Source organism: Pelophylax lessonae (assembly GCF_965119305.1).
Source record: "Pelophylax lessonae genome assembly, chromosome: 2".
Taxonomy (NCBI): Eukaryota; Metazoa; Chordata; class Amphibia; order Anura; family Ranidae; genus Pelophylax; species Pelophylax lessonae.
In genome coordinates, this window is record NC_138769.1 from 326,568,604 (window position 1) to 326,592,391 (window position 23,788).

Here is a 23,788-nt window from a genome sequence, read left to right on the forward strand (position 1 = left end):
TTAGTCGTATTTAGTCGACTAAAACTCCAGTACATTTTAGTCGACTAAAACATCTTACATTTTAGTCATCTAAATGGTCATGGTCAGGTCAGAGAGGAGGCCTGTAATGCTGCTGCCTGCAGTCAGTGCAGTGAGTGCACACAGTGCTGCTCAGAGTGCTGGATGGGGGTCTCAGGTTTAAGGGGGGTCTCTGGTCTGACTCTGAACTGAAGTTGTTGAACAGGATGGGCCGGGCGGGCCTCAGCGGCCTATATGCACGCACACAGTCCTGGATGGATGGCGGAATCGGATGCCAGTGGTGACTGGTGAGTGGTCTGAGGGGTTTCAGGGAGGCAGTAATAGCTGGCCTGGCTGTTAACTCACAGTGGGTGCTCTGCTCTGGATGTGGTGGTGGCCGGGTGCCAGTGCTGTGTGATGAGTCGGGCCTGGCGCGTCTGGCTGTAGTGCTGCAGTGCTCTGGTGAGGTCAGGTGACTGGTCTGGAGTCGACTCTCCAGTCCACTCCTCACGTCGGACGTCACAGGGCACTCCACGCCAGACGCCACACAGGCGGAGCTCTGTGAAAACCGGACGTTGGGTAAACGTCCCTGCCTCACATTTTCGTTTAGTTTTCATTCGTTAACGAAAATGGATTCGATTTTCATCATAGTTGTCGTCATTTGACTTTGCGTCTCGTTTTCGTCAGTTGAAAAATGCCGGTGACGAAAACGTTTTCGTTGACGAAATTAACACTGCTGTAAACTCCATTGGCTGTAATATACGTTAAATCCAGATTTTAGGCAAATAGAAGCAAACAGTAACCTGAACTCTGGTTGGTTGCTGTGGGTCATTGTGGCAATATACAGTATGTTGTGGTTTTTTATTGGCTGTGGTTTTTATTGAATAAGATTGTATCTGTTTAGTTTGATGCTTGAAGTTAACACAACTTACTGTATACAGAAGCCAGTTTTGTCAAAAGTTTTCTTTCCTAACATCTCATTGGCTTCTGACTAAAATGCCATTTTAGTTTTAGTCGTATTTTAGTCTTAAGACTAAAATGCCATTTTAGTTTTAGTCGTATTTTAGTCATCTGAATTGTTTTATTTTCAGTCGTATTTTAGTCGACTAAAATTGTGTTAATTTAGTCGACGAAAATGTTTTAGTCGGTTTTAGTCGAAGAAATTAACACTGCAAGGAGGAGGAGGATCCGTGAGACAGTAGCGAATTTTCATTCGCTATTGTCACACAAATGGACGGGCTCGAGGCGCACTGCTCTGCGCCTCGGGTCCACCCTTTTCGGAGATTCACAGTGTCAGAACGGAGCCATCCGCTCCTTCTGACACAGCGGCACCGGGGGGGGGGGGGGGCGGACAGAACGATCGTGCAGGCCGCATGCGGTTCCCCACCCCTGCCCTAGAGAATAAAATGGCGTTGTCATATATATCAATTATTTGTATAAGATGAAAGATGATGTTACGCGGAGTAAATAGATACCTAACTTATCATGCTTTAAATGTACACGTGCTCGTGGAATGGCGCCAAACTACGGCACTTAAAAATCTCCATAAGCAACACTTGTAAAGCTTCTACAAGTTACCAGTTTAGAGTTACAGAGGAAGTCTAGTGCTAGAATAATTTCTCTTGCTCAGACGTTTGTGGTGACACTTGTGGTGCAAGCACCATTTACCTATGCGTTTACTACTGTGCATGAGCACGCAAGGACAGGGGCGCTTTAAAAAAATGTTTTTATATTTTTTACATTTTTACACTGACTCTTTGAAAAAAAAAATGTGATCACTTTTTTTGCTATCGCAAGAAATGTAAACAATACAGCATGACAGGTCCTCCTTATGGGAGTCTAAACACCTTTGCTGCCATTGTGCTATGTGCTGTATGTTCAGTGTGACCCTGTGCCTTTAAGGAGGGGTGGGCTCCCTCCAGTCACCTGTCCTCCATCTATCCATCTGAGTACATGTGCTCCCACTGTGGAGACTCTTTAAAGGTAGATTTAGGGTCTGCAGATATCAGGGTGCCTTGTCGTGGCTTGCAGCTTACGCATGTATTTGCAAATGTGTGCAACTAAACCCCCGTTTTGAACGCATACTGTTAGACAGGTTAATTCAGTTGGTCGCAGGCTGGTTGGTAAGTTGTGACTGGAAACTCCTTGCCTTTTTGACTCGCGTGCACTGGCGACAACTATGCTTGACCCAAACTGATTTGAGAGGCATAGACCACAACGTGATAACAGTTAAACTAAAAGGACAAATTGGGGGGGGGGGGTATAGAAAGTGATGAACAGGAGCAGTAGTCTCTCATATGATCTCTGTGCTGGCTATGGTTGGGGCCCTTGAAGACTTTGGTGCACTTGAAAGTCCCCATGAGAACCTGCATGCAGTAAAATAAGCACTGAGGAGCCGGCTTATCTCGGTAGAATACTTTGCATCTGCTGTCAGATTTGGATGCTATTAAGGATCCCTGCAGCTCGGTTTCGTTGGATAAGATGAAAGATAATATTTATAACATAAAATCCAAATTAAGTCAGGTGTACTAGGATTCTGGTGCCTAATGCCTATTGTCCTGCTCTCAGTGGCTTGGCGAGAAATAACAGAGAGAAGCAAGGGACTGAGGCTCTCTCACTAACTCCCAGGGCTAGGCAACAAGCTCGTGTCATGAAGGGGGGCCTCCCTTAGCTGTGCTAGGATGAAGGTAGAGTCCAGCAATCTGTAGCAGTGAGCCTGGAAATGTTCTGATCTTCCCGGCAACAATGAAAGAGGAAGCGATAATACAGGCTGTAAAACAAAACCAAAGAAAATTCCCAGCTCAACTTACTGACCAGCCTGCACCCAACCGAATTATCCTGTCTAATGGCGCTTTTCCACTGCATGGAACCGAACGGTTCGGCACGCTTTTGTGCTTTTCCACTGCTGGTACCGCATGGTATAGTGTCGGAACGGTTCGGTACGGTGGCGCTTTTCCACTGCATTGAACCGAACGGTACGGCACGGTACGGCTCTGAAAAAACAGTACCTACTCGATTGTGGTTCCAACAGGTACCATAACTAGTACCATATCCCACAATCCTTTGCATGCAGTCACTACTAGCCACTGATTGGTCAGAGAATCCCACCCACCCCGTTGTTATCCCACCCACTTAACTTTAGTACTACTTTAGTGGAAAAGCAAACCATACCGTACCATACCGAACCGTTCCAACACCATACCATGCGGTACCAGCAGTGGAAAAGCAAACCAGGCCAAGCAGGGCCGAGTAGAGCCGAACCGGTACTTGCAGTGGAAAAGTGCCATAACAGTATGCGTTAAAAACAGGGGTTTAGTTTGTAAATATATGCGTAAGCTGCAGAGCCATTTCATTGCACCCCAGTATTAGCTGCATTCCGAACTCTAAATTTTGAGAACCTCCACAGTGGAAGCGCATGCATTATAATGGATAGGCAGAGGCCAGGTGAGCCTGCAGAGAGCCCACCCTTTCTTAAAGGCACAGGGATGCACTGGACACCCAGCATATAACACAATGGCAGCAAAGGTGTCCCGTCACCAGTATTCCAACAGTACAAACAAATTTCCTCTGCCCCCACCTTTAACTGGCCTTTGCAGCAAGGAGCACATGGAAGGGTGATGCATGTTAAACAAAACCCAAAAAATTTCACAGCTCAACTTACCAACTACAATCAACCAAATTATCCTATCTAACCGTATAGGCTGGGTTGCTCGGTGTCTCGCACATCTGCTGGCAGATGGTCCCGAACTCCACCAGTGCAATCCCCCAAGGATCTGTTTGTCTCCCAACTCCCACGGTGCCATGAATGTGGCAACTCTATTTAAGTCAATCTTGGTCCCTCCTATGCTTAGTGTATAGGAATTTATTGATAAGAAAATCAGCGGTTCCCTTTACATAGTTGTCTTGGAGTACACCTTCCGAACTTCTCAGCACTCTTCATATAAGTGTGTGGATTCACTTTGTTCTGGTTCCCCCTTCCTCTGGTGGCCGGAGGAGAATGATGCAGCATGGCTGCAATAGCCCTTTAGAAAGGGGTACAGAAGTAAGACGGTGTAGTGTTCTCTATATTACTGTAGCCCAGTGCCTGGCTACACTTATCTATGTTATATTGTCTGTAATGTCAAGAGTGACTGATAATCAAATATTAAAGTCACAGAGATAAAAATAGCCTTGCTTTGATATTCTGCACTGACCCTCAAAGATGTCCTGAAATTGTTACTGCTCAGTGGCTCAATCAGAATTCATTATTGTAAAAGAGCAGTAAATATTGTGAAAGAGCAGGAAATATGATAATTTGCAGAGTACATGATCACTCTCTAAACAATAGGTGGTTGCTACCATTGCCATGACTTGTGACATGCCTGTGTATCTAAGTAACAGTATGGATTTAAAATGTTAAAAGTGGATTTTAAATATCATTTATTATTTCATCTTGACCAATAATCAAAAAAGCTTTTGATGCCAGCTGATTATAAATTTAAAAGGCTTATTAGTTAACCCAATAGCCCATCTGGGGATCATGCGCTGCAAATAGAAATAGGATTTCTGTATATTTTTTCTGTTACGCATACTAGTTATTCATTGAAGACAACATTGTGATAATACCATTAATTACTGAAATACATTTGAACCTGACATGCAAATAAAAATCTGGTGGTTGCTTATGTTATCATTGCAACCAGGGTTGTCATTCAGCCAATGATGGTGGAGGGGGGGGGGGGGAGATTCCAAGCACCCTGCCAAGAACATAGTATACAGTCGTCCCTGACAACCAAGACAGGAATAGATCTGTAACACTAAAAATGGCTTCTGTAAATCCTGTACACATATGGCATTTAATATGTATGTTATACTTCATAAACCAGCTTGATAACCATTACCCAAATGGCTTTTAACAAGGGAAAGTGTTATTACAAACATACAAAGTCACTGGTAGGTATTAGCCTATAGGAGACTGATAGAAATTGTAATATTTAAATTGGAACACACATTGATAATACTATTCACAGCAATGATTAAAAATGATTAACTGACTAGTAAGGGCAGCCCTTCTTATAACTATATTGATAAAAGCACTGGGCTTAAAGGCATAGTTCACCTTTACCAAAAAATTTACCAAAAAAAAAATGGAACTGCCTATGTAGGTAATGGGTACCTGTAGATCAAAGCAAACTGTGCAGCTTTGATCAAAGTTGAATAACTGTATTGCTATGAATGTAGGTACTACTTTTGGCTGTAAAGAAGAGGGTTCTCCCATGAAACGCGTCAGACAGGCATATGCGGATGCCATCACGTCACCCAGCACCATAGGAGTATCCCAGCAGTCCTGGAGGCCATTGGTCCCAATTTTCTTACATGCATGCAATTATCATGCCTTTGTGAGTTCAATATGTGCTACCTTTTTGGATTTTAATAAACTTTGAGGTTGGTGCGCCCTTCTCTTGTTGTTGCTTTACAGTGTATTTGGATACCCCTGCTCCTGAGGGGACAACAAGACCTTAGGTGGTGTGTATAAAGACCATTAAGATCACTCACCCTCTCGCATACCACTTGAGCCCAGGAGAGACACTGTTTTTGATGTACCTCCTGAAACCTGACTGAGAAACTATGAGCTCTTTCTATGATTCAAGCCCCTTCACACATGCTCTCTACCCCTGAGCTCAGTGTTTGAGCACTCGCTCCTGTGATAGTAGAGGTGAACAATAACAGCTAGGAGTCTTTCTGCAATGTCCTAGAAACAAGGCAGAACAGGATGATACGATCTCTGGAAGTTTTTCAGCCAGGCTTCAGGAGGTACAAAAAAGGCCTACACTGACAGCAAGTGGATTTTTCAACTTTGGTCAAAGCTAGACAGATTGTTTTTATCTACAGACTCCTCTACTTAACTATGCCTTTAAAGCTATCCATGCCACTATAAGAGCATTCCTGCGCGATTCACATGCGACCTAGGTGCAGTGCGATTTCATGAACCACTATGCAATCCGATTCTGCTGCGGATAAAAAAAAGCCTCATGTGCGAGTTTAGTGCGGATGCGGTGCGAATTCAGCCATACAAAGTGTATAGCTGAAATTTGCACCGCACATGAGATCGCATGTAATTTAGGAGCAGTGCGCTCCAAATTACATGCAATCTCCGTAAACGCACTAATGTGAACCGGGGCTAAGACGAAAAGGAACTGTGTTGCGTTTGATAAATATATACACAGCCATGGCTAAGCCCCCGTTCACACTGGGGCGACCTGTCAGGCGACCTGGTCGCCTGACAGGTCGCCGTAGGACGCCTGGCATAGAGAAGCTGTGGACCCGTTCTAATAGGAGCGACACAAGTCGCTCCGACTTAGAAAAAGGGTCCGGAGCTTCTTTGGGGTGACCTGGAGCGACCTGCATTGACTTCAATGTTATGAAGTCCGTGCCGGCCGCTCCTAGGTCGCGGCGCGAGCAGTGCGCCGCGACCTGTGAGGTCGCCCCGGGAAGTCGGATCGCCCCAGTGTGAACGGGGCCTTAAAGTTTTGAAAATTATACAAATATTATTTTTTCACAAAGTCTGCTTCTTAGTGTTTTTAGATCTTTTTTGTCAATTGTTACTATGGTATACTGAAGTATAATTACAAGCATTTTGCAAGTGTCAAAGGCTTTAATTGACAATTAAACGAAAATGTGCTGCGCTAGAAAATAGTGAATAATAAAATCACCAAAAAATACAAAAATTATATAATACAGAAAATATATATATCACTCTGTATGTGTGTCGGGATAAGGTAACCTGAAATTAATCAGTATTCCTTAAAAAAGTGAATTTCACCAATGTATATCAATAATCACATAAATCATAAATCATCCAGTGTAAAATATAATAGAGTGAAAAAATTAGGATAATAATTAAATTAAATCCCAATAAGGTCCATGCAAAAATTAGGAGAAAATCCAAGAAGGTGTGCCACAGGATCCCAAAGAGTGCATCCACGCAGTTCCTTGTAAGAATATAATAGACACCAACGTGTAAATCACCCAGGGAAAATCAGATGGCTGCTTACCAGAACGAGTAGGTCTCTCAAGCTAATGAGTAGACCACAGAAAGCTTAAGTGTAATGCCAAGGATGGCCACAGGATGTCTCCTTTAAATTCTCAATGGCGATGTCCACATAGTGGGAAACAAATTATGACAGGGACATAGTGTAACTCCGTATACAAGGCATTTATTAAAAAGTAAAAAGCAGATAAAACCACTCACATTTGCGATGTGAATTCAAGGCATCTAAAGGTTACAGGTACGCTGGAAACGAACGAACATCTCCCTCGCTGTTAGTATCTAGGTAGCCGGCTTGTTGGGGGCGTGGTCTCGTGACGAGACCACGCCCCCAACAAGCCGGCTACCTAGATACTAACAGCGAGGGAGATGTTCGTTCGTTTCCAGCGTACCTGTAACCTTTAGATGCCTTGAATTCACATCGCAAATGTGAGTGGTTTTATCTGCTTTTTACTTTTTAATAAATGCCTTGTATACGGAGTTACACTATGTCCCTGTCATAATTTGTTTCCCACTATGTGGACATCGCCATTGAGAATTTAAAGGAGACATCCTGTGGCCATCCTTGGCATTACACTTAAGCTTTCTGTGGTCTACTCATTAGCTTGAGAGACCTACTCGTTCTGGTAAGCAGCCATCTGATTTTCCCTGGGTGATTTACACGTTGGTGTCTATTATATTCTTACAAGGAACTGCGTGGATGCACTCTTTGGGATCCTGTGGCACACCTTCTTGGATTTTCTCCTAATTTTTGCATGGACCTTATTGGGATTTAATTTAATTATTATCCTAATTTTTTCACTCTATTATATTTTACACTGGATGATTTATGATTTATGTGATTATTGATATACATTGGTGAAATTCACTTTTTTAAGGAATACTGATTAATTTCAGGTTACCTTATCCCGACACACATACAGAGTGATATATATATTTTCTGTATTATATAATTTTTGTATTTTTTGGTGATTTTATTATTCACTATTTTCTAGCGCAGCACATTTTCGTTTAATTTCTACTATGGGTTTTTTCTGTGATTCCTTTGTGCAGCAGCTCACCCTACAATACTAATTTTTTATATAATTATATTAGCGCAGAAATATCCACTTTTATATTTAATTGACAATTACATTAAGTATATGCAAAGAGTCAATATTTGCAGTGTTGACCCTTCTTTTTCAAGACCTCTGCAATTCGCCCTGGCATGCTGTCAACTTCTGGGCCACATCCTGACTGATGGCAGCCGATTCTTGCATAATCAATGCTTGGAGTTTGTCAGAATTTTTTTTTTTTTTTACCCGCCTCTTGAGGATTGACCACAATTTCTCAATGGGTTTAAGGTCTGGGGAGTTTCCTGGCCATGGATCCAAAATTTTGTTCCACAAGCCACTTAGTTATCACTTTTGCCTTATGCCAAGTTGCTCCATCATGCTGGAAAAGGCATTGTTCCTCACCAAACTGTTCTTGGATGGTTGGGAAGTTGCTCTTGGAGGATATTTTTGTACCATTCTTAACAAAAATGGCTGTGTTCTTGGGCAAAATTGTGAGTGAGCCAACTCCCTTGACTAAGAAGCAACCCCATACATGAATGGTCTGAGGATGCTTTACTGTTGGCATGACACAGGACTGATGGTAGAGCTCATCTTTTTCTTCACCAGGACAAGGTTTTTTACGGATGCCCCAAACAATCGGACAATAGGGGATTCTTTAAGGAAAATGACTTTACCACAGTCCTCAGCAGTCCAAACCCTGTGTCAGGAACCAGGTGGAAGGCTGAGGTAATGAAAGGGCTCCCCTTGCGGCTAAGTGCTGAGCACCCCTGGAGATGGTGACAGAGGGTGCTGTGCCCAAAGGTGCACAGGTTGCCTGCAGGTGTAGTTGCTTCAGGAATCAGATTTGTAGTGGATAAGGTGGTCTCTGCCACTGGATCACTGGAAGTGCAGGCAGGTCAATGCAATCAAGGTCAGTAGCCATCACGTACCTATTGCTAACGTGCATGCGCGTGTTAGCGCGGCCATCTTGGGCATTAGCATATTTGCCAGTTCTGCTCAAAGCTCTTCCCTGACACCCTGTACCTTTTGCAGAATATCGATCTGTCCCTGATGTTTTTTCTGGAGAGGAGTGGCATCTTTGCTGCCCTTCTTGACACCAGGCCACCCTCCAAAAGTCTTTGCTCACTGTGCTTGCAGATGCATTCACACCTGCCTGCTGCCATTCCTGAGCAAGCTCTGCACTGGGGTTGCCCCGATCCTGCAGCTGAATCGATAGCTGGAGACGGTCCTTGTGCTTGCTGGACTTTCTTGGGTGCCCTGAAGCCTTCTTCACAAATGCAATGGAAAGGTTTTTTTTATGGGATTAAGTTCATTTTAATGCCAAAGAGGGACTTTGCGATTAATTGCAATTCATCTCATTACTCGTCAGAACAATCTGGAGTATATGCAAATTGCCATCTTCAAAACTGAGGCAACAGACTTTGTAAAAAATGAATATTTGTGTAATTCCTAAAACTTTTGGCCACAGCCGTATGTGTTTTATGATTATTAATCAGACTTTACTGTACATGGAAGAATATGTATAAACTTAGAAACAGGCATCACGTTTGTTTGAGGGAATACTTTTCAAACAAATGCATTGGTAACAATTACACAAGCCGTCCTCAAACAATGGGAGCTTAGATGCCATTGCTGCAATTCAGTTGACATTTGGATCAGTTTACTCTGTAACAGTGGTCAAACAATAGCTTGACGACCTGACATACCTGTATACAGTGCCTTGCGAAAGTATTCGGCCTTTAAGAAATGGCCACTCTTCCATAAAGGCCAGATTTGTGCAGTATACTACTGATTGTTGTCCTATGGACAGAGTCTCCCACCTCAGCTGTAGATCTCTGCAGTTCATCCAGAGTGATCATGGGTCTCTTGGCTGCATCTCTGATCAGTCTTTTCCTTGTATGAGCTGAAAGTTTAGAGGGATGGCCAGGTCTTTGTAGATTTGCAGTGGTCTGATACTCCTTCCATTTCAATATTATCACTTGCACAGTGCTCCTTGGGATGTTTAAAGCTTGGGAAATCTTTTTGTATCCAAATCCGGCTTTAAACTTCTCCACAACAGTATCTTGGACCTGCCTGGTGTGTTCCTTGTTCTTCATGATGCTCTCTGTGCTTTAAACGGATCTCTGAGACTATCACAGTGCAGGTGCATTTATACAGAGACTTGATTACACACAGGTGGATTCTATTTATCATCATTAGTCATTTAGGTCAACATTGGTTCATTTAGAGATCCTCACTGAGCTTCTGGAGAGAGTTTGCTGCACTGAAAGTAAACGGGCTGAATAATTTTGCACGCCCAATTTTTCAGTTTTTTATTTGTTAACAAAGTTTGAAATATCCAATAAATTTCGTTCCACTTCATGATTGTGTCCCACTTGTTGTTGATTCTTTGCAAAAAATTACAGTTTTATATCTTTATGTTTGAAGCCTGAAATGTGGCAAAAGGTCGAAAAGTTCAAGGGGGCTGAAGACTTTCGCAAGGCACTGTATGATCTATGGCATGTATGATACCATAGTGTCAGCTTGAAGTCAAATTGGAGAAGGTTTCTCTAATTGAAACTTAGTAGTGTGAAAGGGGCCACACCCATATGGGGATGGTACATTTTCCAAATAAAAGGTCGCCAGGCATTAGCTGACAGGAGGACTCCCTAATGACTTAACACCAAGGAAGATCTGTATCAGCCAGAAGAAGCTATACCCGAAGACGCTTTCCCCTGATCTCCCGCAACTGCTTGTAGATTAAGCCAGGGATCCTTGTTGCCTACGGAGATCATGAACCCACTTTACCCTAAGTTAAGTAATTTTTCAGCGTATTTCTACTGTTTACAGACTATAGTTTCTTCCTGAATAACAAAAGAAGTGCAGCGCTACACAAAATATAGTGAATATCCTTATATTAAATAGTTATAGTCCCATGTGCAATCAATCCTATTAGGTAGAAAGTCCTTAATTGGTTCTAAGGATCAATCATGACCGTGTGATGTGCCAAAATCTTCACTAAAGAGAAAATGTGAAACAGCATATAATATTATAAACTTGAAGATCTGAGTATTGCTCAGTGCTCCTTTAAAGTGATTGTAAAGTCTTATTTAAAAAATTAAAAACATAAATTACATATTATACTTACCTCGTCTGTGTAGTTAGTTTTGCACAGAGCAGCCCGAATCCTTCTCTTCTCAGGTCCCTCTTCGCTACTCCTAGCCCCTCCCTCCTAGCGAATGCGACTGACTTTGATTGACAAACGCGGGAGCCAATGGTGCCGCTGCTGTGTCTCAGCCAATCCTGGATGGCCGAGGGACTCGTGGACATCGCTGGACAGATATGGGGCTAAGGTAAGTATTAGGGTGTGCTGGGGCGGCTGCTACACACAGAAGGCTTTTTATCTTAATGCATAGGATGCATTAAGATAAAAAACCTTCCGACATTACAACTCCTTTAACTGTGTTATCCCGTCATTATTCTCTGCACTCACCAGATATCAAATCACTATGAGCCTTGTATGAATATCCTGGAGCCTGGTGACATCCCATTCAAAGTTGTAATAAGATGGGTGAACCTCATGGGAGACTGACACTGTGAAAAATAAAGTCCACATGCGGGAGCCAAAATGATGCTCACATAGTGTAGTATTTATTAAAATTGGAATGCTTAAAAAACTGTAGCATATATGTCAACAATGGCCAAAAAACAAGAGACTTACAAAAGATGGCCGCTGCTCCCAGCATGAGGACATGGCGGCATCAGTCTGTATTGTTGATATATATGCTGCAGTTTTTTAAGTATTCCAATTTTAATAAATACTACACTATGCAAGCCTAATTCTGGCTCCTACATGTGAGCTCCCATGTGCCAGTCTCCAATGAGGTTCACCCTGCTGATCACAACTCTGAATGGGATGTTCAGAGGCTCCAAGATATTAATACAATGATCATAGTGATTTCATATCTGGTGAGTGCATATGATGCTGAAGGAATACCACAGTTAAAATAGAAGTGAACCCATCCATTTACCGGTTTCAAAAAACAGTTACCTTTCTGGCACGTGCTGGAAATGTAACACTCCCATTGGTTGTGCTCTCAACCAAACTATCAAACCATCCAATGACTGGTGTCATAACTGATCACATGTGCAGCATCGTGGCAGTTGTAGATTAAACAGAGGCCAAGATGGCAGCTTCCTTGGCTGAAAAGAGTAGGGGGGTTTACTCCCACTTTAGGGAGCACTGAGCAATACTCGGATCTTCAAATTTATAATTATATGCTGTTTCACATTTTATCTCTAGTGAGGGTTTTGGCACAACACACGGTCACGATTGAACTTTGGAACCTATTAAGGACTTTCTACCAAATAGGATTGATTGCACATGGGGCTATAACTATTTATTATAAGGGTGTTCACTATATTTTGTGTACTTCACTTGTACTTTCTGCACTTCATTTGTTATTCTGGTGTTTACTGAAGGTTGTATATTCACCTTTACAGTGCAATAAAAAAGTATTCATACTAATTTTCTTATTATTACTTAATTTTGTCATGTTAAAACTAAAAACATAAATGTATTTTATTGGGATTTTATGTGACAGACCAAAATAAAGTGGCAAATAATTGTGAAGTTAAAAAAAATGATAAAAGGTTTTCAAAATGTTTTACAAATATATATGTGAAAATGCATTTGTATTCACTTTGTAGAACCACCTTTCGCTGCTTACAGCTGAAAGACTTTTTGGGGATGTCTCTACCAGCTTTGCACATCTAGAGAGTGAAGTTTTTGCCCATTCTTCTTTGCAAAATAGCTCAAGCTCTGTCAGATTGGATGGAGAGCGTCTGTGAACAGCAACTTTCAAGTCTTGCCACAGATTCTCAATTGGATTTAGGTCTGGACTTTGACTGGGCCATTCTAACACATTAACATGCTTTGAACCATTTCATTGTAGCTCTGGCTGTATATTTAGGGTCATTGTCCTGCTGAAAGGGGAGCCTCCTCCCCAATCTCAAGTCTTTTGCAGACTCTAACAGGTTTTCTTCTAAGATGGCCCTGAATTTGGTTCATTCATCTTTCCATCAACTCTGACCAGCTTCTCTGTCCTTTCTGAAGAAAAGCATCCCCACAACATGATTCTGCTACCACCATGTTTAATGGTGGGGATGGTGTGTTTGGGGTGATGTGCAGTGTTAGTTTTCCGCCACACATTTGCTTTTAGGCCAAAAAGTTCAATTTTGGTCTCATCTGACCTGAGCACCTTCTTCCACATGTTTTCTGTGTCCCCCACATGGCTTCTCACAAACTGCAAATGGGACTTTTTATGGCTTTCTTTCAGCAATGGCTTTCTTCTTGCCACTCTTCCATAAAGGCCAGATTTGTGGAGTGCATGACTAATACAGACATCCCAACCTGCAAAAACTCATTTCGGGGAGGTGCCCCCCCTCCACGCACGCCGCGGCCGCGCCCCCGCCCCCCCCCCCCCCCCCCACGCACGCACGCCGCCACCACCGCACCCCCCCTTCCCAATTTAACACAACCAGAGAATAATTAAATAAAATGTAATTAGTATACCTGGTCACTGGTGCTGGTCCTGGCCTGGTCACTGGTGCTGGTCTGGTCACTGGTGCTGGTACTGGTCACTGGTGCTGGCCTGGTCACTGGTACTAGTAATGGTCACTGGAACTGGTGCTGGTCACTGGTGCTGGTAATGGTCACTGGTGCTGGTAGTGGTCACTGGTGCTGGTAGTGGTCACTGGTGCTGGTAATGGTCACTGGTACTGGTCACTGGTGCTGGTAGTGGTCACTGGTGCTGGTAATGGTCACTGGTAGTGGTCACTGGTGCTGGTAATGGTCACTGGTGCTGGTAATGGTCACTGGTACTGGTCACTGGTGCTGGTAGTGGTCACTGGTGCTGGTCACTGGTGCTGGTAATGGTCACTGGTGCTGGCCTGGTCACTGGTGCTGGTAATGGTCACTGGTAGTGGTCACTGGTGCTGGTACTGGTCACTGGTGCGGGTAATGGTCACTGGTGCACTGCTGGTAATGGTCACTGGTAGTGGTCAATGGTGCTGGTACTGGTCACTGGTGCTGGTAATGGTCACTGGTGCTGGTAGTGGTCACTGGTGCTGGTAGTGGTCACTGGTGCTGGTAATGGTCACTGGTAGTGGTCACTGGTGCTGGCCTGGTCACTGATGCCGGTACTGGTCACTGGTGCTGGTAATGGTCACTGGTACTGGTCACTGGTGCTGGTAATGGTCACTGGTACTGGTCACTGGTGCTGGCCTGGTCACTGGTGCTGGTAGTGGTCACTGGTGCTGGTAATGGTCACTGGTAGTGGTCACTGGTGCTGGTAATGGTCACTGGTGGTGGTTACTGGTGCTGGTACTGGTTACTGGTGCTGGCCTGGTCACTGGTGCTGGCCTGGTCACTGGTGCTGGTAATGGTCACTGGTAATTGTCACTGGTACTGGCCTGGTCACTGGTGCTGGTAATGGTCACTGGTGCTGGTAGTGGTCACTGGTGCTGGTAGTGGTCACTGGTGCTGGTTATGGTCACTGGTGCTGGTAGTGGTCACTGGTGCTGGTACTAGTCACTGGTACTGTTCACTGGTGCTGGTAGTGGTCACTGGTGCTGGTAATGGTCACTGGTAGTGGTTACTGGTGCTGGTACTGGTTACTGGTGCTGGCCTGGTCACTGGCGCTGGTAATGGTCACTGGTAATTGTCACTGGTACTGGCCTGGTCACTGGTGCTGGTAATGGTCACTGGTGCTGGTAGTGGTCACTGGTGCTGGCCTGGTCACTGGTGCTGGTGCTGGTAATGGTCACTGGTGCTGGTAGTGGTCACTGGTGCTGGCCTGTTCACTGGTGCTGTTCACTGGTGCTGGTAATGGTCACTGGCCTGGTCACTGGTGCTGGTGCTGGTCACTGGTACTGTTCACTGGTGCTGGTAGTGGTCACTGGTGCTGGTAGTGGTCACTGGTGCTGGTAATGGTCCTGGTCACTGGTGCTGGTCATTGGTACCTGGTGCTGGCCTCTGGTGCTGGTCTGGTCACTGCTGCTGCTCTCTGGTGCGTGCTGGCCTCTGGGTTAGGTGAGTTGGTCACTGTGTTGTGGCCGATCCCGCGCGCGCCACAATGCCTCCTGGAGTGGACGAAAGCGGCTGAAGTAGAGAGCAAAGCCATTGCTTCCTCTCTGCCGCTCCTCCCACAGGCGGAGTGCATGTGATATCACTCCGCCTGTGAGCCGTCCTTACAGCAGCTCCGTTCTCACTCACTGCAGGCTGACTCATCATCGACATGAGTCATGACACTCAGTGACTGACACACAGCCGGGATATTGCTCTGAGCTCGCGGGTGTCCGTGAGCTCAGGGCGGAAACCGGGAGTCTCCCGCGACTTGCGGGAGACTTGAGATGTCTGCTAATAGTTGTCCTGTGAACAGATTCTCCCACCAGAGCTGTGGATCTCTGCAGCTCCTCCAGAGTTACCATGGGCCTCTTGGCTGCTTCTCTGATTAATGCTCTCCTTGCCTGTCTTTTTTACTTGGATGGCCATGTCTTGATAGGTTGGCAGCTGTGCCATACTCTTTTCATTTTCAGATTATGGATTGAACAGTGCTCTGTGAGATGTTTAACGCATGGGATATTTTTTTATAACCTAACCCTGCTTTAAACTTTTCTACGACTTTATTCCTGACCTGTGTGATGTGTTCCTTGCCCTTCATGATGTTGTTTGTTCACTAAGGTTTTCTAACAAACCTCTGAGGGCTTCACAGAAGCTGTATTTATACTGAGAAAAAAATTACACACAGGTGGACTCTATTTACTAATTAGGTGAGTTCTGAAGACAATTGGTTCCACTGGATTTTAGTTAGGGGTATCAGTGTAATGGGGGCTGAGTACAAATGCATGCCACACTTTTCAGATATTTATTTTTAAAAAATTGTGAAACAATTCATCATTTTCCCCAACAATTTTCATCAACAAGCAGAGATAATTTTCCATGTGATCATTACCCCTAAACCTGGCATCTCTGCATTAACAGGGGTCTTATAAGTCTTTTAGGTAGTTGGGTGAATACTTTATAAGGTAACAAAATACTTTTTTACAAAGTGCAGCAAACACGATTGAGTACTGTCCGTGATACTTTTTCTTTTTGTACTAACATCCAAATTTTCAGGGCAAAGTGCAGAGAATATAGAGGACGTGAAGCGCAAGCCTCACCTGAGGGCCCTCTCAGAGGCTACTATTCTTATTGTGAGTTAAAATGACATGACTATCAAGTTGTTTACAACAGGAAGGCTCACCATGTAGCTTCACAGGTCGCACATAGCTAAGGATGACTATGACCTATTACATACTTACATAGTGAGGTTGAAAAAAGACACCAGTTCAACCTATAATTAGTGTGTGTGTGTGTCTTGTCAATAGTACATTGTATACCCCTGTATGTTGTGGTCATTAAGGTGCCCATCTAATAGTTGTTTGAAACTATCGATGCTCCCCGATGACACCACTGCTTGTGATAGAGAATTTCACATCCTTACCGAACCATTTACACAGTTTAAGGTTAAACCTCAAATTTTAGTGAATGGCCGTGAGTCCTTTTATATTCCCTTTCGCTAAAAAGTTTTTTCCCTATGTTAGGGTCGCCAGTACGGTATTTGCACCTTGATATCGTATCCCCTCTCAAGTGTCTCCTCTGCCTGACATTAGAGTGTACAGGCTTGGTGCAACTAGCTGTTTTCAGCTGTGAAACCCTGCAGTATGATTCAGAAGATTCCTGCTGCTGGGATTCGCCCTTTGGCAAAACACATATGCAAACGTACCCTTAGGGGCAGTTCACACCACATGCAGTCCAGTGCATGGAAAGTAAGTTATATGATTTCCAATGGCGTAGTTCACACCAGTGCTCGCAGTTCCAGTCCTTTGCAGTTCCAGAAGAAAAAAGTAGAACATGCTGCATTTTTACTGCACTGGACTGTACTGGAACGCTGTAAAACGCATCAACAACGCACTGGAATGCACCTAAACGCACTGAAACATACATGTCCTTACTCAAGGTTAAGAAAAAAAAGGGGGGGGGGGGAATGGCATCTAAAACACACCAGACAGCACTGGAACACATCAAAAATGCACATGCAGAAAAGCATCCAGAATGCATCCATACTGCATTTCTATGGTGTGAACTGGCCCTCAGGTTTAGTTTCACTTTAAAAGTGGCATTTTACTGGTATAGCTGCAGTTTATCCTTGTCACTCCTCCTTTTTCTAAAGTCTCAGAGACATATTGTCATATACACGATATTACCAAAAGTATTGGGATGCCTGTCTTTACACGCACATGAACTTTAATGGCATCCCAGTCTTAGTCCGTAGGGTTCAATATTGAGTTGGCCCACCCTTTGCAGCTATAATAGCTTCAACTCTTCTGGGAAGGCTGTCCACAAGTTTTAGGAGTGTGTCTATGGGAATGTTTGACCATTCTTCCAGAAGCACATTTGTGAGGTCTGGCACTGATGTGGACGAGAAGGCCTGGCTCATAGTCTCCGCTCTAATTCATCTCAAAGGTGTTCTATCAGGTCTATAAGGTCAGGCCAGTCAAATTCCTGCACTCTTAAACTTGCTAAACTTGCTCTTCCATATCTTTATGGACCTTGCTTTGTACACTGGTGCCCATTCATGTTGGAACTAAGGGGCCAAGCCAACCCCTGAAAAACTACCCCACACCATAATCCCCCTCCACCAAATGATTTGGACCAGTGCACAAAGCAAGGTCCATAAAGACATAGATGAGCGAGTTTCGGGTGGAGGAACTTGACTGGCCTCCCTCAACCTCCTGACCTCAAACTGATAGAACACCTTTGAGATGAATTCGAGCAGAGACTGTGGCCAGGCCTTCTCTCCAACATCAGTGCCTGACCTCACAAATGTTCTTCTGGAAGAATGGTCAAACTTTCCCATAGACGCATTCCTAAACCTTATGGACAGCCTTCCCAGAAAAGCTAAAGGTGTTATAGCTGCAAAGGGTGGGCCAACTTAATATTGAACCTAACAGATCCCCCTCCTTTTGGTAATACTGTATAGTGTATTTGTGAATGAAAACACCCTTTTACTATAGCCCTCTGCATGCTTTTAGGGCCAGTTTACACCAGAACCAGCCCTCAAAGACCCTTGCAAACTACACTAACTTCCCCTTTATTTATGTAGCACACCCCTTGGAGCTGCAGATGTTAGGTTTTCCCACAGTCCTTTTTCTTGTTTTTGATGTTTTATTAGGGATTGATAACTTGGATAGGAAAGTGAGAGATGCCCAACTTGAAAAATGTCCAGAACTATTCACAAGGGGACAACTTCATTATTTACACTGAAAAATCCTTTTCTTCCTTCCTCCTGCACAAATTTGCTTCACAGTCACAGCACCTGCTGATCACTCCAGACGAACTAACAGTCTTTAATGGTAATTCAGCATCAGCCCATTGCAGGCTAGATGGGATTCCATCCCATCCCTTTGTGGATAAAAGTGGCACACTATGACGTGAACAGCATCTCCTTTTGCCTTCCTGTATATGAGTCCAGTTCCAACTCTGCAGAAGATACCAGCCCACCTGGCTGCTTGCTTCCCCAGTGCTCCTGACTGGTACACTCCCATGGAGATTCCCCAGGGCAAGGATGAAGACTTTAGCACAACTTTGTCTTTAGTGAACACTGCTACAGTTGACAGTCTCTCCCCTTGTTTTTTTCTTGCTGTGGTGGGATCCTTCCAGGCTAGCTTTCCCAAGCCTCCAGCCTGAGGTAACCCCCCCGCCCCTGTAAGGGCCACCAACAGCCTTTTCCCAGCACTGCATCTCCATCTTCCACCTGACTCCCTTGCTGGCATGGCCCATGTCTATTTATGGGAGTTTCTCAGTCCCCTGCCAGCCCACTCCTGGGGATTGGCTTAGGTCTCATAAATATTCAAGGTAGCTCCTCTTCACCCCGCCCACTATTTCTAGAACATTCCCCAATACTCTAAAAACAGGGGTAGGCACCAGAGAGGTGCCAGGATGAGTCATCCAGACCTGAACTCTAATAACCCTGATCCAAATAGGGCTCACATGTTTGCAGCTTGAGTGAGAGCTAGATTTTCCTACACTACACTACTAGTAGCACACAGTAGAGGATGCTATATTTATATGCACCTTGCCACCATGTTATTAAAGGCTTATATCGTGGCCTGTCTATATGAGGCATTTATACTACAACATTAACTTAAACCATTTTAGTTCAAACCTGGTCACATACATGGCAATTATCGGTCAATTTTAACTATGTTAGATCCACCAGGAATCCCAAATATGATAGAAACTAAGATACGAAATATGCAAACACCTAAGAGTTTGACTGACAACCAGAAGTCAGTCAATTGTGAAGTCGAAACTGGGCAAAAAAATTCACAGCTTAAATACAGTCTATTAATATTGTCACAGCAATTTTATCGAAAGTGGTTAGATTTTTCTACCAAGTCAGTCAGAACAATTTCAATCCCATCCTCACGCTGTCGACTGAAAGCACCATTTTGTGGCTTCAATTGCTTTGCAATTGTGACATAAATAGGGAATGGAAAGTTTGATTACTCTATCGAATTGCACATGTACAGTATGGGTGGCTTAAGACCAGTGCCGGCTGGTGCTCAAAATTTTTGGGGGGGCGCAAAAAGAAAAATGTAATAGGTATTGCTTTGCGTCAAAAAACGCAGTAAAAAATTGCGTGACTTTGAAGTCATGGTACAGGCATGGCATAGGTGATGGTATAGGCATGGCATAGGTGATGGTACAGGCATGGCACAGGTGATGGTACAGGAGATGGTATAGGCATGGCACAGATATGGTATAGGCATGGCACAAATATGGTAAAGGCATGGCACAGATATGGTATAGGCATGGCACAGGTCATGGTACAGGAGATGGTATATTCCCCCTTTCAATGCAGAGACCAGCGTACATGCCCCCTTTCAATGCAGTGACCAGCGTACATGCCCCCTTTCAATGCAGAGACCAGCGTACATGCCCCCTTTCAATGCAGAGACCAGCGTGCGTGCCCCCTTTAATGCAGAGATCAGCGTGCGTGCCCCCTTCAATGCAATGAATATTGTGCTGTGCCCCCTTCAATGCAATGAACACTGTGCTATGCCCCCTTCAATGCAATAAACACTGTGCTGTGCCCCCTTCAATGCAATAAACACTGTGACCCCTTCAATGAAATGAACACTGTGCTGTGCCCCCACAATGCAGAGTTCAGCGTGCATGCCCCCTTGAATGCAACTGTGCTGTGCCCCCTTCAATGGAATGAACTATGTGCTGTGCCCCCTTCAATGCAATAAACACTGTGCTGTGCCCCCTTCAATGCAATAAACACTGTTCTGTGCCCCCTTCAATGGAATGAACACTGTGCTGTGCCCCCACAATGCAGAGTTCAGCATGCGTGCCCCCTTCAATGCAACTGTGCTGTGCCCCTTCAATGGAATGAACAATGTGCTGTGCCCCCTTCAATGCAATAAACATTGTGCTGTGCCCCCTTCAATGCAATAAACACTGTTCTGTGCCCCCTTCAATGCAATGAACACTGTGCTGTGCCCCCACAATGCAGAGTTCAGCATGCGTGCCCCCTTCAATGCAACTGTGCTGTGCCCCCTTCAATGGAATGAACAATGTGCTGTGCCCCCTTCAATGCAATAAACACTGTGCTGTGCCCCCTTCAATGCAATAAACACTGTTCTGTGCCCCCTTCAATGCAATGAACACTGTGCTGTGCCCCCACAATGCAGAGTTCAGCATGCGTGCCCCCTTCAATGCAACTGTGCTGTGCCCCCTTCAATGGAATGAACACTGTGCTGTGCCCCCACAATGCAGAGTTCAGCGTGCGTGCCCCCTTCAATGCAACTGTGCTGTGCCCCCTTCAATGCAATGAACACTGTTCCGTGCCCCCATCAATGCAGAGTTCAGCGCGCGAGCCCCTTTCAATGCAGAGCACCACAGCATTGTCCCCAATCACTGCAGAGCGCCACAGCATTGTCCCCAATCACTGCAGAGCGCCACAGCATTGTCCCCAAAGATTGCAGAGCGCCACAGCATTGTCCCCAATGATTGCAGAGTGCCCACAGCATTGTCCCCCAATGATTGCAGAGTGCCACAGCATTGTCCCCAATGATTGCAGAGTGCCCACAGCATTGTCCCCCAATGATTGCAGAGTGCCACAGCATTGTACCCCAATGATTGCAGAGTGCCACAGCATTGTACCCCAATGATTGCAGAGTGCCCACAGCATTGTACCCCAATGATTGCAGAGTGCCACAGCATTGTACCCCGATTGCAGAGTGCCCACAGCATTGTACCCCAATGATTGCAGAGTGCCACAGCATTGTACCCCGATTGCAGAGTGCCCACAGCATTGTACCCCAATGATTGCAGAGTGCCACAGCATTGTACCCCAATGATTGCAGAGTGCCCACAGCATTGTACCCCAATGATTGCAGAGTGCCCACAGCATTGTCCCCCAATGATTGCAGAGTGCCACATCATTGTACCCCGATAGCAGAGTGCCCACAGCATTGTACCCCAATGATTGCAGAGTGCCACAGCATTGTACCCCAATGATTGCAGAGTGCCACAGCATTGTCCCCCAATGATTGCAGAGTGCCACAGCATTGTACCCCAATGATTGCAGAGCGCCACAGCATTGTACCCCAATGATTGCAGAGTGCCCACAGCATTGTACCCCAATGATTGCAGAGTGCCACAGCATTGTACCCCGATTGCAGAGTGCCCACAGCATTGTACCCCAATGATTGCAGAGTGCCCACAGCATTGTACCCCAATGATTGCAGAGTGCCACAGCATTGTACCCCAATGATTGCAGAGCGCCACAGCATTGTACCCCAATGATTGCAGAGTGCCCACAGCATTGTACCCCAATGATTGCAGAGTGCCACAGCATTGTACCCCGATTGCAGAGTGCCCACAGCATTGTACCCCAATGATTGCAGAGTGCCACAGCATTGTACTTCAATGATTGTAGAGTGCCCACAGCATTGTACCCCAATGATTGCAGAGTGCCACAGCATTGTACCCCAATGATTGCAGAGTGCCCACAGCATTGTCCCCCAATGATTGCAGAGTGCCACAGCATTGTACCCCAATGGTTGCAGAGTGCCCACAGCATTGTCCCCCAATGATTGCAGAGTGCCACAGCATTGTCCCCCAATGATTGCAGAGTGCCCACAGCATTGTCCCCAATGATTGCAGAGTGCCACAGCATTGTACCCCAATGATTGCAGAGTGCCCACAGCATTGTCCCCCAATGATTGCAGAGTGCCACAGCATTGTCCCCAATGATTGCAGAGTGCCCACAGCATTGTCCCCCAATGATTGCAGAGTGCCTACAGCATTGTACCCCAATGATTGCAGAGTGCCACAGCATTGTACCCCAATGATTGTAGAGTGCCCACAGCATTGTCCCCCAATCAATGCAGAGACCAGCGTGCGTGCTCCCTTCAACCCAATGCACTTACCTGGCGGCGGCTCGGCTATCGGCGGCGGCTTCTCCCCTCCTCAATCCTTCGTCCTCTTCTGCGGCAGCGGGAAGGTGAGCGGCTTCTCCCTTGTCCTCTTCTGCGGCGGGAACCGGCGGGAAGGTGAGCGGCGGTGACGGTGAGTGACTGACGCACGCACCGGCACCGCTCCCATTGCGACGTTAGCGATCGGATGTCCTGGATGATGATTGGTCCAGGCTGGAGACTGGACCAATCACAGCCAGGATATCACGAAGGTGGGGGTGGCCAAGCGCTCTTTCCTGCGCCCAGGTTACGCCCCCAGAAGGCAGCCAATCGGCGCCTCTTCTGGGTCGTAAACCCCACCCCCCCTTTAGCCACCACATAGGCCGACGAACCGATTTTTTTTTCCATAACTTTATTGTTCTTTTTTGTCATTTTTTTCCCTTTTTTTTAAGGGGGGCGGTGCCCTGGCGCCCCCTATGCACGGGCCGCAACTGCTCAAGACAGAAGTTAGAAAATATCACAGAATGGCAGGCTCCCTTAGATGCGTACATAACACATAGTCTTTGAAGGGGCTTCCTACTGTAAACTGTCAAATACTGTAGAAAGTATCTTTACTGATGAGGCGCATACGTCTAGGAAAACCAATGTTAACATATAAAACTCCCTTGTCGCTCCCAGGTACCAAACACCACGCTTACAACCATTGAGTTGGAAAGGGCAAGTCCACAGCTTTATTTAATTTCTAACACAGAACATGCTAACACTTTAACCCAATGCCATTCACAGTTGTACTGTGAGCATGTGTAACCATACAATTCCAAATAGGACCTGTCCTTACCATAAGTGCTGGACAGAATAACTCTATCTTCCAGTCAAGGGCATAGCCCATTACCCAGTTTTAATGCTGGCAAGGTAAAAAAACAGCTGCTAAAGCTGTGACAGACCAAGTATCTTATTCTGTACTTTGCTGTGTAAGTTCAGTGCTTGCATGTGTTCTATGTTGCATATGCTGTGCCCTGAAAGTTGTGTCTGGGTTCTTTTTTAATATACATGTCTTTTGGTTCATAGCTGCACCAGCTTTAGAAATACATGGGTATGCCCCCCCCCAATTTTTTGCTTGTGTCTGGGTCTGTGCCTGCTTTCTAGAAAGATTAAACAGCTACCAGAGTGCAGAGACACAGCCCTGATTTCCAACCTT